Genomic DNA, 14,663 nt, shown 5'->3' on the forward strand with positions numbered 1-14,663 from the left:
GGAGTAAAACTCACCTGTCAGCATTGTGGTCCAGGAAGGGGCCAAATCATTAGGGATTTGACTAAGGAGAAGTAATACTTGGTCAGGATTTGGTTGGATAAGGGTTTCTGGGTCAAATCCTATGTGAGGAAGGGTGCATCATACCACAAGCTTGTATTGTTCTCACTCTTGGAGATGCTGTTGCTGGTATTCATACAAAGCCTAGGAGAGAAAGACAGGTTGCTTAATTTCTGATGGCTCACAGAGCTGACAACATGGCTCAAACAGTCCACTATGTTTTGATATTAGGAGCTGATGTAGAGATTTGTCCAGCATACTGTGAGTTCTCCTGAAGCATCCATTCCTGAGAAATGGCTCTAGCTTGCCACTTCTGGCAACAAGAGGCCAGGGACAAACTGTTAGCAATGCAGTTCCCATCAATGAGTGAAGCCTGAAGCAGAAATGGCTAAAGATTTGGCTTTCAGAGCTATGTACAGTGGCTGGGGCTGAACCAATCATTGCTGTCTTTTCCCCATGTTGTTCTACATGCATCAGTGGTGAGACCACAGAGTAGTTGGAAAAGAATCTAGGAATTATTCATTGCTGAGTCACAGTATTGAAACAGCATGGACGTAAGTAAGAACCCAGGCATGCAATATTGTGGTTATGTAGTATGTTCATTCTGAATGCAAGAGTTAACTATTATCAATTCATTACATTTATATAGCTATGATTTGCTACCATCATGTGACAGACCTTAAACTGTTTTTCTTCAGATTTGGGCAGTCTTAGGCTTTGCAAAACATTCAAGGGCAACAAAACTGTTGTGTGCTACTTTGGTTCCTTGTGGACCTACTCACCCACTCACTGCCATTTAAATTATGAGAACTCTGGGTAGGCTGTTTCAATTTCCTTATGGCTTGTCAGCTCAGTATGTTGGTAACTAAAAATGCTGGACATGCTTTGGGCCTGACTTTATCCCTGGGGTCAGGGAGCAAATGCAGTGGGGGCAATGTGGCAGCTGCTCTGCTCCTGGAATATGGAAATTCTCTGAGTTCATTGCAGCCTTTGTAGCCTGAATCACCAGAGTTGGATTTGGATGAAGAGAAAGGACCCTGCGCTTGTGTCTTAACTGACCACTCACACAATTGCAAATTTTGCAATTTAAAAAAAAAAAAAAAGGTTTAATTATAGTAAAGAAAATAGTGTAGCACAAATGTTTTGCATAGTTTCAAATGTCTCCTCCCAACTTTCATATCAGAATTGTCAGAAATGTATTATCTATTCTTTCTGAAGTATGTTCAGATGAGACCCATCTTCTTTCTATAAATGCTTTAGTATTTTCAAAGCACAATGCACACAGTCTGCAAGCTTTTTTCCCCCCCCAGAATCTTTAATACTCTTGGTCCAGGAACTGTATTTTCTTCTTCATTTGTTTTATTCATTATATGATACTTAAGTAAATCATGTTTCCGCAGTTTTCTAATTCCTCCTTCATAGGTATTTGAAGGGATTCTTTCAATCCACCACCAAATGACTTTCTGCATAGTAATGACAAGGTATTACTGTGATGTCCTTTCAGAAAATAGAACGTGTTGTTCATTGGCTAATAGTGGTAGGTTATTTATTAGAAGGCTGCAGTTGGTGATTGATCCTCACACTGTAAGTAGTTAATATTTAAGAAAGTTGAATGAAATCTCTCTGTGTTGTACATGATAAAAACATTACTAAGGAATGAGGAAAAAAACCTAAGCCACTGAGTTAGACTGAGGTTTTTATGACTAAAACCAGCTCTTTGTATTGACTTTGTCTTCATCTCTTAACTGTACCAAACAAAAGAAACTTTTTTTCCATTTGGTGTTTACCTGCATTTCTCATGCACGTTTCAGTGCAATTTGCAGTACCTGAGCATTTAAAGGTCTCAGTCCAGCGAATTTCATGCCTTATTCTATCCTTATCATGGACAGAGAGGTTTATCTGATCTCATTACCTCCCAAAATAAGTTGCATCACAGTGATACAAGTTCCTTATCCATGTACTAGCTTTTGGTAAGAGCAGTGCCCTCTCAGGACATGAAGGCTTAGAATCCAGAAGCAGGTCCATCCCTGGGGATTCAACTGCCTGAGTATAATTTCCTGATATTGTGCACACTCTCACATTTTTGCAGGGGCTTTTCTATCTGTTGAAATACTGGCAGTTTCATTTCAGAGAAAAACAAACAAGCAAAACAAACAAACAAAAATCCTCCCAAACAAACAAGCAAACAAACAGAATCCTTGTTTCTCTCCATTGCTTTACAAGAACACAAGATGTGAAATACAGCATGTTTTAGAACCCAGGCACTAACACTGCAAGTCTCACACACAGCCAGCTTGAAAATGCTGGCATGCCCAGTCTGTTTTGCTAGTAGAAAATCCGTAGTTTTAGAAAAAGTTAAAGCTTTTATCATCAAGTCTTTGAACAGAGGAATTTAATGTTAGTTTACAATTCCTAAGTAGTCTGATGCTCTAAATCATTTAATATTATTTCCTCTCTGATTCCAGTTCCCAGTAAGTGTATCCAAGTTTGGAGGTGAGAGGAGTAATGGAAACATTATGGTTTTCATAGCTGTCCTTAAGGGAATCACAGGGCAACAAGAAATGGCATTCAGTGGCAGCCCTGTTGCTAGAATACTGTGGGTCTCAAATTGCTCTGTTTTCAACCACTACTGACTAAGCTATCATTGAACTTGCTTATTACTTTAGATGCTTCTTTCTGGTTCATTTGTCATTGCTGAGTCAAGAAGGGGAATAATAATCTCTATAGCTACATCAGTATCAGTGTGTGATTATTTTATGAAAAAGAATCCTGTCACTTTTATACCACAAAACCTCAAATGGTTTTGCCAGGCAGTTACATACTGTGAATTTGACCTTTATCCTTTCCCAACTCAATATTTCACCTCTTCTTCAATGGGAATATTTGTGCATGTAAGTGGTTGATGGAGAATCATCTTCCCCCAAATCAGCAGCATTATTAGGAATGTTGGTAATGCGTCAGCTCAGCTTACAACTTTGGAAATGGCATCATCCAACCACTGGACAGTAAACAACAATATTTTAAAAATTAAAAACCATGTTATTTGTAAATACACACAGTAAGGTGGAAATAAGAGGAGGGAGAGGCAGAAGAAAGCTTCTTCTTGAGTTCCTGTGGGCCACTTCCTTTTTTCATGCTGGGACATGGATAATTTTTAGCAAGGGATTGAGTACATTCTCTTGTTTTGTACTAAGAAAAGAAGCAAGTGGAATTTTCGAAATGGGTGAAAAGAAAACAAAAAAAGGGTAAACTGAGAAAAGTAACACCACTTTGTTTTTAATTGCTTTTAACATGATAGGAAGGACACTTAAAAGTCTCAAAGAAAGTGATAAGGTGGGGAAAATCTTCTGTGTTCTTTTCAGTACTATTGTGCCTACAAAACTGTCAATTATGTATTTCAGTGCCCCATACTTCTACCTCTTACGGCCTCTTCACCATAACAGTCCCATTCCTCCTCATTGTGCAGGGGTGTGTATGTCCAAGATGATCAATCCAGCATCTCTGATCAATGTGGTTCCTTACAAGCTGTTGTGAAGAGGTTTAACAAATAAATATATACATACGTACAGATTAAATCTTCAGTTTTAACTTCATGGTGTAGACAGAAGAGGTGCCACCAATTAAAAAACTTGTGGCTGTCAAGATTTTTCTTGGTGAGTAGGTGTAGGATTTTTGGGAAGGTATGCAGGTCAGGTTACAATTTGTTTTGTAAGTTTTGTGGGCTGGGTAGAGGAAATGGCCAGTCTGAGAGCCTTAAGAGGCATTTGTGGAGAGACTTTAAATACCCCCAACATACACAGGTTTAGTGTCAGAGGGCAGAACAGGAGCTGGCAGAAGTAAATATAGTGCAGAGAATCATAAATATTTTTTTGTATCTTTATATTCTTTTATATATAAACTCAGAGAATCTTCTTCTGGTCTAAACTTTCTAGTAGTCTCAGAATTTTGTCTGTAGGTTTCAACAAACCCATGCCCGGCTATCCAAGCATTTCCTCCAGCAGAAGACTTTACCAGCAGGTTAACTCTTCTGAACACCTCCTGCCTCATGCAGCAGAACAGGGTAGACCCTTAAAACAACCCAAGAACTGAAGTCTTTGGTGGTGGTGGTAAAACACAGCACATCAAGATACACACACAACAAAATTATTTTTAAATCCAAGTGATAGAGAAATAATATAGAGGATATTTCTCTCTAATAGACTATTCTTTTCACATGACAAGTCTATACCATCTCAGGTGACACATGGCTTATGCAGTCTGCCACAGCTAACACACAGGAGAGAAGAATGGTAGCCTATGGTCACATATATTTCCAATAGATAAAATTAAAGGAACTGATAAAGAAATCTGGATTATTTAAATTCATGATTCAAACACATGCATCTCATCTCTTCAAAGAGATAGAGGAGCCCTCACTTATTTCACTGTAGGACTCAGAATATATGAGGAATTCAAGACAAAAACATGAATCGAGAGTAAAAAAAATTACCTATGTATGGGTGATCTGTTTTTGGTTTTTAATGTTTAGAGACAAATTCAAAGAGAAACATGATATGTTTCTCTAAAGCTGCTGAAATTACCTAATATTGGGAACAAATGATAAAAATAATCTTACAGATTATTTATGGCAAAAAAAGTAAAACAATACACATGTATGAAGACTTCAGGCCATAGGAGCAGACAGTTCATAAGTGAAATATTTGGACAGTGAAGAGCATCTCAGATAAGATGTGGGTTGGCTCACATGCACCATCTGATCTTGCTAGGGATAGAATGGGATAAACCATGAATATGATCAGGTGAGACAGGCTGGAAGTATTGGCAGCATCTTTAGGGGCACACAAAAATGCAGAGTAGCTTTACTTCAGTCCAGCAGAATCTAGCTTTGGAAAGAAAATGGACAACCAGGTTTATAAATAGATGAGAATGAAACCTGGTCAACAGAAAGGACCATTTGCAGATTAAAATTGTTTTGTGGCATTGGGCCACTCACAAACAAGATTGCCTGGATGCATTGCAAAATCAGACCTCTGTGTCCTTTCATATAGCCACCCAGATCAAACACGGAAGATAAAGTATTTTCCCAGCACTAGAGAAGCTTGAGCTTCATCTAGTTAAAATATTTCTCCCAACTTCAGACCATCTATAAAATTTAGTAGTTTGAATAAACAAGTTTTTCCTTGTCTGCCTCTCATGTGGGAGATAAAGACCCTTTGGCTGCTTGTTTGAAATGTAAGTAGAGTTGCAAATATGCCTCTTTTCTGATACAGACCAAAACATTCTTTTGCATTCTTCATACTGTGATCAAACTCATTCACATGGACCTCCTCGGCAATGTTAACACTGAGAATGGCGCAGAGATTCATTTCACCATGAAGTGTTTTTGAGGAGGACAAATTCATTTTCACTGGAAGTTTTACAGTGTATGTGCCCACACAAACAGCCTGAATGGGCACAGACATAATTGTTACTATTCTTCTCTAATGAGCAAGGCTAATCTCTCCTGTGCTGCCGCTTGTATATATGCTGTCGTTGCTGGTTTGGTCATTCCCAGAAGGGACTGAACAAGGGATGCGGAGCTCGCAGCAACTTTTACACCTTGGCTTAAGGCTGTGTGTCTGATACCTGAAGCTAGAAGGCCAGGCTCCACAGGCGTAGGGTGCTGTGTCTTGATTCCTGATGATTGTACATTTGCTTACCTACTCATGGTTGCAGCCAGGTTTCAAACCGGCATTTTTTCACAGAAACAAGTAAATTGCATTACAAATCGTCATGCTTTCTTGTCAGTGGTGGAGTACTTTTTTCTTCCACAGTCAGACCAAATTTTTAGTACCAGGTGTACACAAGAAAGTCTGCTTTTCTTGCTTTAGTGTTTTATATTAGTACTTGATTTTGTTTGATGGTGAGCTGCAGGAGTTGCAGTGATAGATCAAAGAGACCAAGTTTCAGTTATGTCTAATTAGATTTCACTCTCTAAAAAGATTTCCAAGACCAATAAAGCAGGGCTGAAAGTGCCTATTTACCCATGCTTTTTGCTACAGCTGATTTCAAGTGCAAAAAAAATCTGGTGTTCTCCTTTCAGAAATGTGAAACATGGGAGTGCCTACAAACATGACAGGAAACATTTCCTTGGATGCATTGGTCATCTCTGTAAACCACATTTTCCTACTGGTGCTGTGCAGATAGGGTAGAATTCATCCTGGTTGAGTCTGTTTTGCAAAACTAGCTCTTCTTTCATATGAGAACTTGGAAAAGGAACGAGCTTTTCAGGTCCTGTTTGTCTGGGCAGGTTGGGACAGGAAAGGTTGCACAAAGGCAGATTCAGTCCCAGCTGGTCTCTGCATGGAGCCCTTCTGCTACCGGAGCAGCTCTTTGGGCACAGGAGCATCAGTGTTACAGGTTCTTCTGTGTTATGCCCCTGTAGGAGTGGGAAGCATTGGACTTGCTCCTTTTGAGGACTACAGAGATAGCAACAGCCCTTGCCTTGCTTTTAGGAGTGCCTGACAAAAAGACACCAGGGTTGAGAGTGAAGGATGAATGATGTGCTTTTTTTCCTTTACTTGTTGTTGTTTACTTTCATTTCAGATTGTTGAGCTGGTCACTGTGTTACCAGGTTCATCTGCTCCTGCTCTCAGACCCAGGCTTGTGCAACCACAGAGTATGTGGGAGTCTGCACAGGCAGGAGCCGTGCTGCAGCAGTTTGAGGTGAGGGAGTCTTTAGTGAGAGCAGCAGCTCAGTGCCAGGACTGTGCCTTATATGGCTGCTCGACGCCTGCAGTGCATCTCTTGGTATACAGCTTATGGTAAAAGCCTTCAGGTGCTGTGTTCTTCCACAGCTGTATATTAACTGCTGTTTGTTGGACTTTGCACACTGAACTGTGCTGAGCGTGGGCCAAAAAGAAGTTGCTTGCTGGGCGTCACAGCTATTGAACAGCCAGCCCTCAGACCTCAGACATGCAAAATGCTGCCAAAATCCCTCCTGCGTCAGCGACTGCCTGAAGTGGCCAGTGCTAGTCAGGAGGCCTCCTCCAGTGGCTGGCTGCATGTCCCCATGCAGGTGGCCCATCTCTGCCATTTGGGAGCAAGGAGGGCAGAGCGCTCACAAAATGTGGCTCCCCATGAAGATTACATGTTGCCAAGGTCAGGCTGCATCTTATATCAGGCCCCTCACATCAGGTCGCTTTGACTGAGAACATGCTCTTGTTTGCAGGGAGAAAACTTAATCTGTATCTGGACTGTGGTGTAACGCTGAGTGCCAGGCTGTGAATGCTGCCAGTGTACTGTTTGTTTTAAACACCACCTATTTTTGTTTTCAGGGCTCCTTTTTTAACCTTTCCAGAAAATGCTGCTGTGGCCACCATCCACTATTCTGCTTCTTTGGGGGCTCACCTACAGTGAATCACTCTCAGAGAAGGGCCTTATTTAATTGCTGGACACTGCTTTTCTGCAAGAAGAGTAAACTGCAAATATTTGCAGCTCTCCAAACCCACAAAAATATTGTTTGTCAGTGCTCAAGAGATCAATGTTTAAACGAAACAGTCTAGTGCAATCAAGAGGATGTTTTTGTTTATTAGTAATATATTTTAAAAGTAAACAAATTAACTTATAGACAGTTATGTAATTACCCTCACACACACACACACACACACACACACACACGTATATATAGATATATGAGAGGCAATTAGAGATGTAAATATGTTAGACAACTCTGGTACAATGAAGTTATGTCTTAAAAAAAAATACATCTTACAGTTGTGATTGTATGAGGTTCATATTGAATATTACTATAAGCAGACATTTTTATAAATAATGTTTGAGGCCTCAAATAAAAATTCTTTGTTTCCTGCCTTAAGCATCTGCCAAATTATCTTTGATTCTTGGGAGACTAGAAAAGTGGAAAGCTTTCTCCAACCCTTTGGTTATATTGCTACCAGATTGCGTGATTGGATTTGTTGATTCTTGGTTCTCCCTCTTACCTGAGAGTGCTTCTTTCTCATCCATTCTTGAGCTCTGCCCATGCCATGAACAGTGGGTTTTCATACATTTTTGTTACTACTGTAAGTTTTGCCATAAATTGTCCCGTGAAAATATCATTGCTGTATCAACATTGCTCTTATTGCATGATAGAGCCCGAGCTGTTTTTGTTTTGTTTGGAGCCCCAAAATCTTTTGATGCAGATATTGCAGTTTCTAGCCTTTTCGTGCTTGTTAAAACATAAATGTGTGTTATGAGACCATCTTAAGGGAAAAAAAAAGGCTGTTGAGTGATACATCCAGAAATGAAGCCACCTAGGGATACTTAATGAGCATCAAGGCTTGTGTGCTCATGGCCAGTTACTTGGACTTTGAAGTCGGGGTAACAAAGCAATGAAAGTATGCTTAAATTAGTTGTTAAATTGTTAAGCTAAAAGGAGATTAATTAAAACATCATAAAACACTGGTCTTGAAAAGGAAATGGAGAAGGCATTGGCTTCTTGTTTTTACAGCAAATATAGTACAGTGAGTTTGTGATGAAGAGTTCAACCACAGCAAATTCCTGGAGGTAAACAACAACAGCAAAACAACAGAAACAAGGGATTTTCTAGTCTGCATTTTACAGTAGCCTTCAGAGGTTTATAGTCACGTTTAAATCAGATGCTAGCAAAAACTTGCTTAATATTATATGTGTGAACATATGGGCTTGTCTGGAAATTGTTCAAGAAAAATGGATGCTTTGTGGGGTGAAATACATCATCACCGTGTCTTATTCATTTTTAATATTTTTTTTTTAATTTTGAGGGAATATATTGATGCTTTAGTAAGTGCTCCTCTAAAACACTGTGTGATGTTCCCTAGCTGGAGGTGGGATGGGCTGCTGTAACAAGTAGGAATCACCTAAAATTAGGTTACAATCTAAAATGTTTCTTTTGTATTTTACTTGCTGCTGTCTGCTGTTTTTCAGAATGAAGGCAATTTTATGCAATATCTCTACTTCTAAGTTATTGCAGGAGAGAGTTAGGAAAATCACAGTGTAGGACTTACTCTTTATTAACAGCAATTTTAAAAGTACTTTGCCCAGCATGATAAATTATGTGTCTCTGCAGAGGCAATGAGGAGTAGAGTAGAAACAAGCCACCCCAACAATTCTGACTTCATTTTCTGTTTTATAACATTTGTGATAGTTAATTGCAGACTGTATATAAAATAATGTATAAAAGGATAAGAGAAATCTCCATATATCCCGAAACTAAGCTGTAGTTGCAGTTGCACCCACAGTGCAACTGGTTATGTTCAGTGCCAAACTGTTTTGGTTTGTTTTGCACCCCAGAAAGGTGCAAAGAAACAGAAAATAGGGTGAAGGCAATTGTTTCAGACTATCTGCACATTTCTTTATAAGAGACAAACTTCTGTTCTGCCAGAAAAAAAATCAGCTGCTGGAATTATTTTAATCTCTTGTGCTGAACTTTTACACTTTATTTTGAATTTTCCACTGTTGCTGCCTTGAACGTGGCATATCTTTCACATTTCTTGTCCCCGTTTGCTCTCTCTGCGTGTCCAGCCAGCTTATACCTAATTCCACGTTTCTCTCAGCAGCTTTCAAAGAGATGGTGAGAAATGTCCTGATGCAGTCTAGAGGCAGTAAAAATATTTTTATTCACTGATTCTCATAGATTGTTGTGAGCGCTCTGGCCAATGGGTGATATGGAAACACCTAGGATTTATAGATTATTATTCCTAGTAGATTTTTGGAATATGAATATCCTTTTTAAAATAAACTCACAGCATGCACGTATGCCTTTTAGAGTAGAACAGAGCAAGATAACCTTGCACCGAGTTTCTGCGTCACCCTGCTCTTACATTTAAATTCTTTTGTTTTTATCAGTTACTTCTCGCAGTCAACATGAGAATTCATTTTTTAATGGCATTCACTAATAAGTATTATTTATGTGTGATACCCTGAGAATAAGTAATCTCATCCTCTCTGAATCTCTTTGTTTTCTTCTGGTGTTGAGTTTAGCAATTGCAAGTGACATTCAAAGTTTATAGAACAGTTCTTGGTTTTACAGGAACAAAACGTCATGGAAACACCACCTCTCAACTCCATCCCTGGTAGCAATAGTAAATATTTGATCAGAGTGTACTTTCCATTCGGCATCTCTGGGCTGTTTTTTTGGAAAAGTCTTGCATTTGCAATAGTGTGATCACACACTGATAAAGTGGACCTTCCCAAAGTACTTCAGTAAGCTGTTGTAGAAAGAAAAATGAGAGGAAGACATGGAAAGACTTTAATAAGATGCATGAAACTATGAGGTCTTCTTGTCTCTACATATCTTTAAGGCAAATAACAAAGTGGGGCAAGTCATCCTTGCTTTGTCTGATTTTTCCTCTGGATTTGTACTGGACTTCTTATGAAAGTTACAGAAGTACCTTGTTCTGAATCTTACTTTCTTTATGAGTTAAAATCATTACATCTTAGGAGTAATCAAACCTAAGGCTTTTAAGCTATTTGTTGTTCCCACATTAGCATCTGACTAGCAAAGGCACCCCAGTAGGCAACTGTGAGTTTTGCAGGTTCTCAGCTGTGAAGTATAGCACAGCAGAAATCACTGGGCTTGATTGACATTGCTCTTTAACACAGCTGCCTGCTAATCCCACCAGGAAATGTCTCTGAGCCATAACAGATTCAGTTGCTGTATGCCTGCGATATACTTTGGGATCTCTTCTACTAGCTCTTGCTCCTGAATAATACAGGTATGTGCCTTGTAGCCAAAATCTGTTTGGTCCATGACTTCTGGCTGGGAAACCTGGCGCATCTCAAGAGGCGGCCAGGTTGTATGCTTGTGCACTAAGAGCTGTGGATGGAGGAGAAAGGGAAGGGGGAAAATAAGGCTGAAGAGCCTCAATGCCAATTCAGTGTTGCAGGGGGAGGCATTCTGTAGGTCTTTTGTATGGTCTTCTTGCTAGGGAGCTGAAGGAAACCAAAGCATAGCTGAGAATTGAGCTGGTTGCCTTTCACCCCAAATATGGACAAAAACTATATAGGAGCAGCGACATAATGTGCTATTTTCTCAGAGGAATAGAAAAAGACTTACTCTTTTAAATCTGTGCAGAGAAACTGCATTCCAGGGAAAAAGCACTGATAACAATCCACTATAAAACCAAGATTAGAGTCCAGACAAAGAGGACTGGCTTTTGTTCTCTAAACAAGAAATTATCCTGCACAACCCATTCAATAGAGCATCTGACCAGGTAATTAGAGTCCAAATTTCAACTTTCAAGGTTTTGCCGTGTATTACTCTCTCTTTGTTGTTTATTGCACAAGCTCAAGCACTCAGAGATAAACTATTTGCTCTGTGGCCTTGCTGTGGTACACAGAAAACTTTCCATGACTGTACTGCTGAGGAACAGAAATAGCTAGGCATATTCCAGGCAGCTTTTGGAACTCAGTTTGGATCCTGATGAAAAGAGGGATTGTTCAGAGGCTCATCAATATCCTGTACAACTTGTTTGTTTCTCTTTAAATCTGTTATATGGAAGAACATGAAATGCTGGGAAGAGATTTTATTTCATGTCCTCCTGGTACGACTTTTAGAGTCGTACACTGGCATGCAGTTCATGAACAAACTTTCTTCCAGGGTTATGCAGGGGAATGGATTTGTTTCTTTTATTATTATTATTACTTAATTCTTTTACTTCAGTTGCACTGTATTGAAAGATAAAGCTATGATTTTTTTTTTTTTTCAAGCAGTAAAATTTTGTTTTTATATTAACCCTATGTTGGGAAATGTAGTGTTTAACAATTTTTTCCTTCTGGAGTTTTCTATATGCAAAATTCTCTTTCGGTATATAGTAAGATCTGGTGCTGATAATTCAGGTACAGAGAACTGAGAGGAAAATGATTGCTATTTTTTCTGCTTCAACCTGTCTGTTGAAATGAGAGCTGAATTAATTCCTCCTTTATCTGCCCAAAATTTCTTAGGTGAATTCTTGTGAGCTTCCTGCTTCATATTCCTTTTACTTCTTTGAAGGAGACCTTCAATTCCCCCATCTCCATCTTCTTTTTTTTCTCTGGGACATAAACCATAGGACTAAAAGATGTGGCTACAGCATGTGGATGTAGAGGTGTATCAGATTTACCTGAAACTGTATTAGGTTACTCCTTGTTCTCCAGGTGCCTACAGTTGGCACTAAAAAACTGGTCTTGTGAATTTTATCTTTAAGAAATAGTGCTTTGTAGTTTATATGCCAAGAGTTAGAGTGCTCATTGCTTAACTTTTATTTCTCCTGATCGTAACAAAATTTCTCAGATAGTATTTTGCATCTTAACAGTGTTTAATAATCTTTCTGGTTAAACTGATTAATCCTGGATGAATTTACTAATCCAGGGAGGAAAAACTGCCAAAGATAAATAGCAGAGTATTTCCTAACTTCTTTTGTGTGAAGACTGTGATTATTTCTTTTCAGGCATATCTTGAGTGAACTTTGACAAAATACTTACCTCATAAATGAACTGTAGTCAGCTGAAGGGATTGAAGGAAACCAAACCATTCTGTGGTTGACAGAGACATGGGATTTTGTATGGGTATAAATCTACTGCTGCATTTGGGCTTCCACATTAGCTGGATTGTAGTTCTACTAATAGAGTCATTGTCTCTATTAGCAGTTTCAATTAATGATTTCGTTATAGAAGAGAATATTTAGACAACTGATGCTAGACAGACTAAACTTCCTTTTCCACTGAAGTACTTGTAGGATGTGGTACTTCTGAAGTGTGTGCACTTTTGTTTAAGTTTGTCAATCTTCTGAAAAACCTGGAGGCTTGAGGCCCTGGATCTATCTAAACCATTTCAGCGTCATTCTTCTACCACTATTCTTGTCTGTAAACTTGTAAAGATGCAAGACTGTTGAAATCCATTGGTCAAGTAGGAAAAGGTTGAAGATTAGATTTCTCGATAAGTGTTCTCTTCCATGCACCTGTTTGTGTGGTCACATTATTTGCCTTGATGAAAAAATCTTTTAAGCACAATATGTATTTTAGAAGATTCTCTCCTCAGGTATCCTGGATCTCTTGCTTGATCATAAATTCATAAATCATGTTCTGCCACAAGCAGTTACCAACCATGTCACATCTCATTTGTGGTCCTTGCTTTCCTGTAACCAGAATTGTAGTGTTTCTGTATTTCATGTGCTGCCATAGCTTGTAAAGAACCCATGGCATGGAAGCATGGCAAAGTAAGGGTAGGCAGTACTATACTACAGCTATACTACAGCTTTTCATACTCTTTCCATATGAAGCACCATCACAGCTAAAGTTTCCAGGAGAAACCTTATCTAGTTTAACATCAATCCTATTCTCAATGAACCACAGAAAGCAGAACCTTAAGCTAAATACACTTAGGAGGAAAAATACTTCAGCACTTCAGAGCTTTTTGAATTGGAAACTTGGAGGTCTTGTTATGATGGATTCAAGATTTCCAGCTGTGACACTGTGACCTGCTGTTTCATTTTGGTGATATCACTTCATAGGATATAAGCAACTTAAAGTTTCCCAGGACATCATAATACCACTTAATAAACAAATAAACTAGGTCTTACATTGCAACTCTGGACTTAGATCGGTTAAAACAGATCAGTTAAAATGCTTCTGAATGCGTATATCTCCTGGCGTGTTCAGATTCTGTGAGCCACTCAGCTTTGATATGGAAAAACATCAGGACAACTTCTGAGTTACCTTCCTCCTAATTCACACTAGAAGACTGAAGAAGGCCCCTCTGATTGTTCAAATGTAATAGTGATGTTTAAGGCAGATTTGGGGAAACTGAGGAAAGAAGTGTTGAGGGATATAAGGCCTCTGTGAGGATGAGGAGAAGCCTCACTGAACGAGCTCCAGAAGGTCCTCTGCTTTTAGTAAATAATTTCCCTTCATGGAGCTGCAGCAAAAAGTCCTCTCTCTGAACGTGTTTGTGTCAGATGAGGAAAAATAAAGTAGGACAGGAGATGTAGTGAATTTACGATTACAAATAAGCACTGTGTTTAGCTGTAGTCCTTTCCCAGAAATGTCACATGTACTTTTGTGGAATGGAGACATTCCTATGAAATTCAAACTAGTTTGTCTCTGTGTTTAGTTGGTGGTGCCAGTACCCTACACAGCCAGCCTCCCTTGTGAGATTCTGCAGGTGCTTTGCAAGCACGTGGAATTAATGTAAACTGCACAGGTAAAAAGTGATGATATCCAAGGTCAGTTATGTACCTAAGCATCATGCTGTTGGGACAGTATTTAAGTTGGTGACCTGGCACTGGATTTGAACTAATGTATTCCATCTTCACAACTAGGAAGAGTGTGGCTGCTTATACTATTTCTTATTTAAGCAGAAGAGCCCTGCAGGGTGAGAAGGAATGGGATGGAAAAAGCCAGTGGCATCAGGATGGGATGGGAAAGAATGAGCTGAAATGAGGTTTTTCTGGTTTGCTTTCTTAATAATAAGTTGCATTTCTGGAGGCTCTTGTGGGGAGTGAAAGGCAAGCATAGGAAGGAGGGGGCTGTATGGAGGCTATAACAATTTTTCCCTCTCCCCTTCCCCAAGGAGGACAGTCTCAGATTTCTCATGTGGTGTTTATTCTAGT

This window comes from Meleagris gallopavo, chromosome 2 (genome assembly GCF_000146605.3).
Source record: "Meleagris gallopavo isolate NT-WF06-2002-E0010 breed Aviagen turkey brand Nicholas breeding stock chromosome 2, Turkey_5.1, whole genome shotgun sequence".
Taxonomy (NCBI): Eukaryota; Metazoa; Chordata; class Aves; order Galliformes; family Phasianidae; genus Meleagris; species Meleagris gallopavo.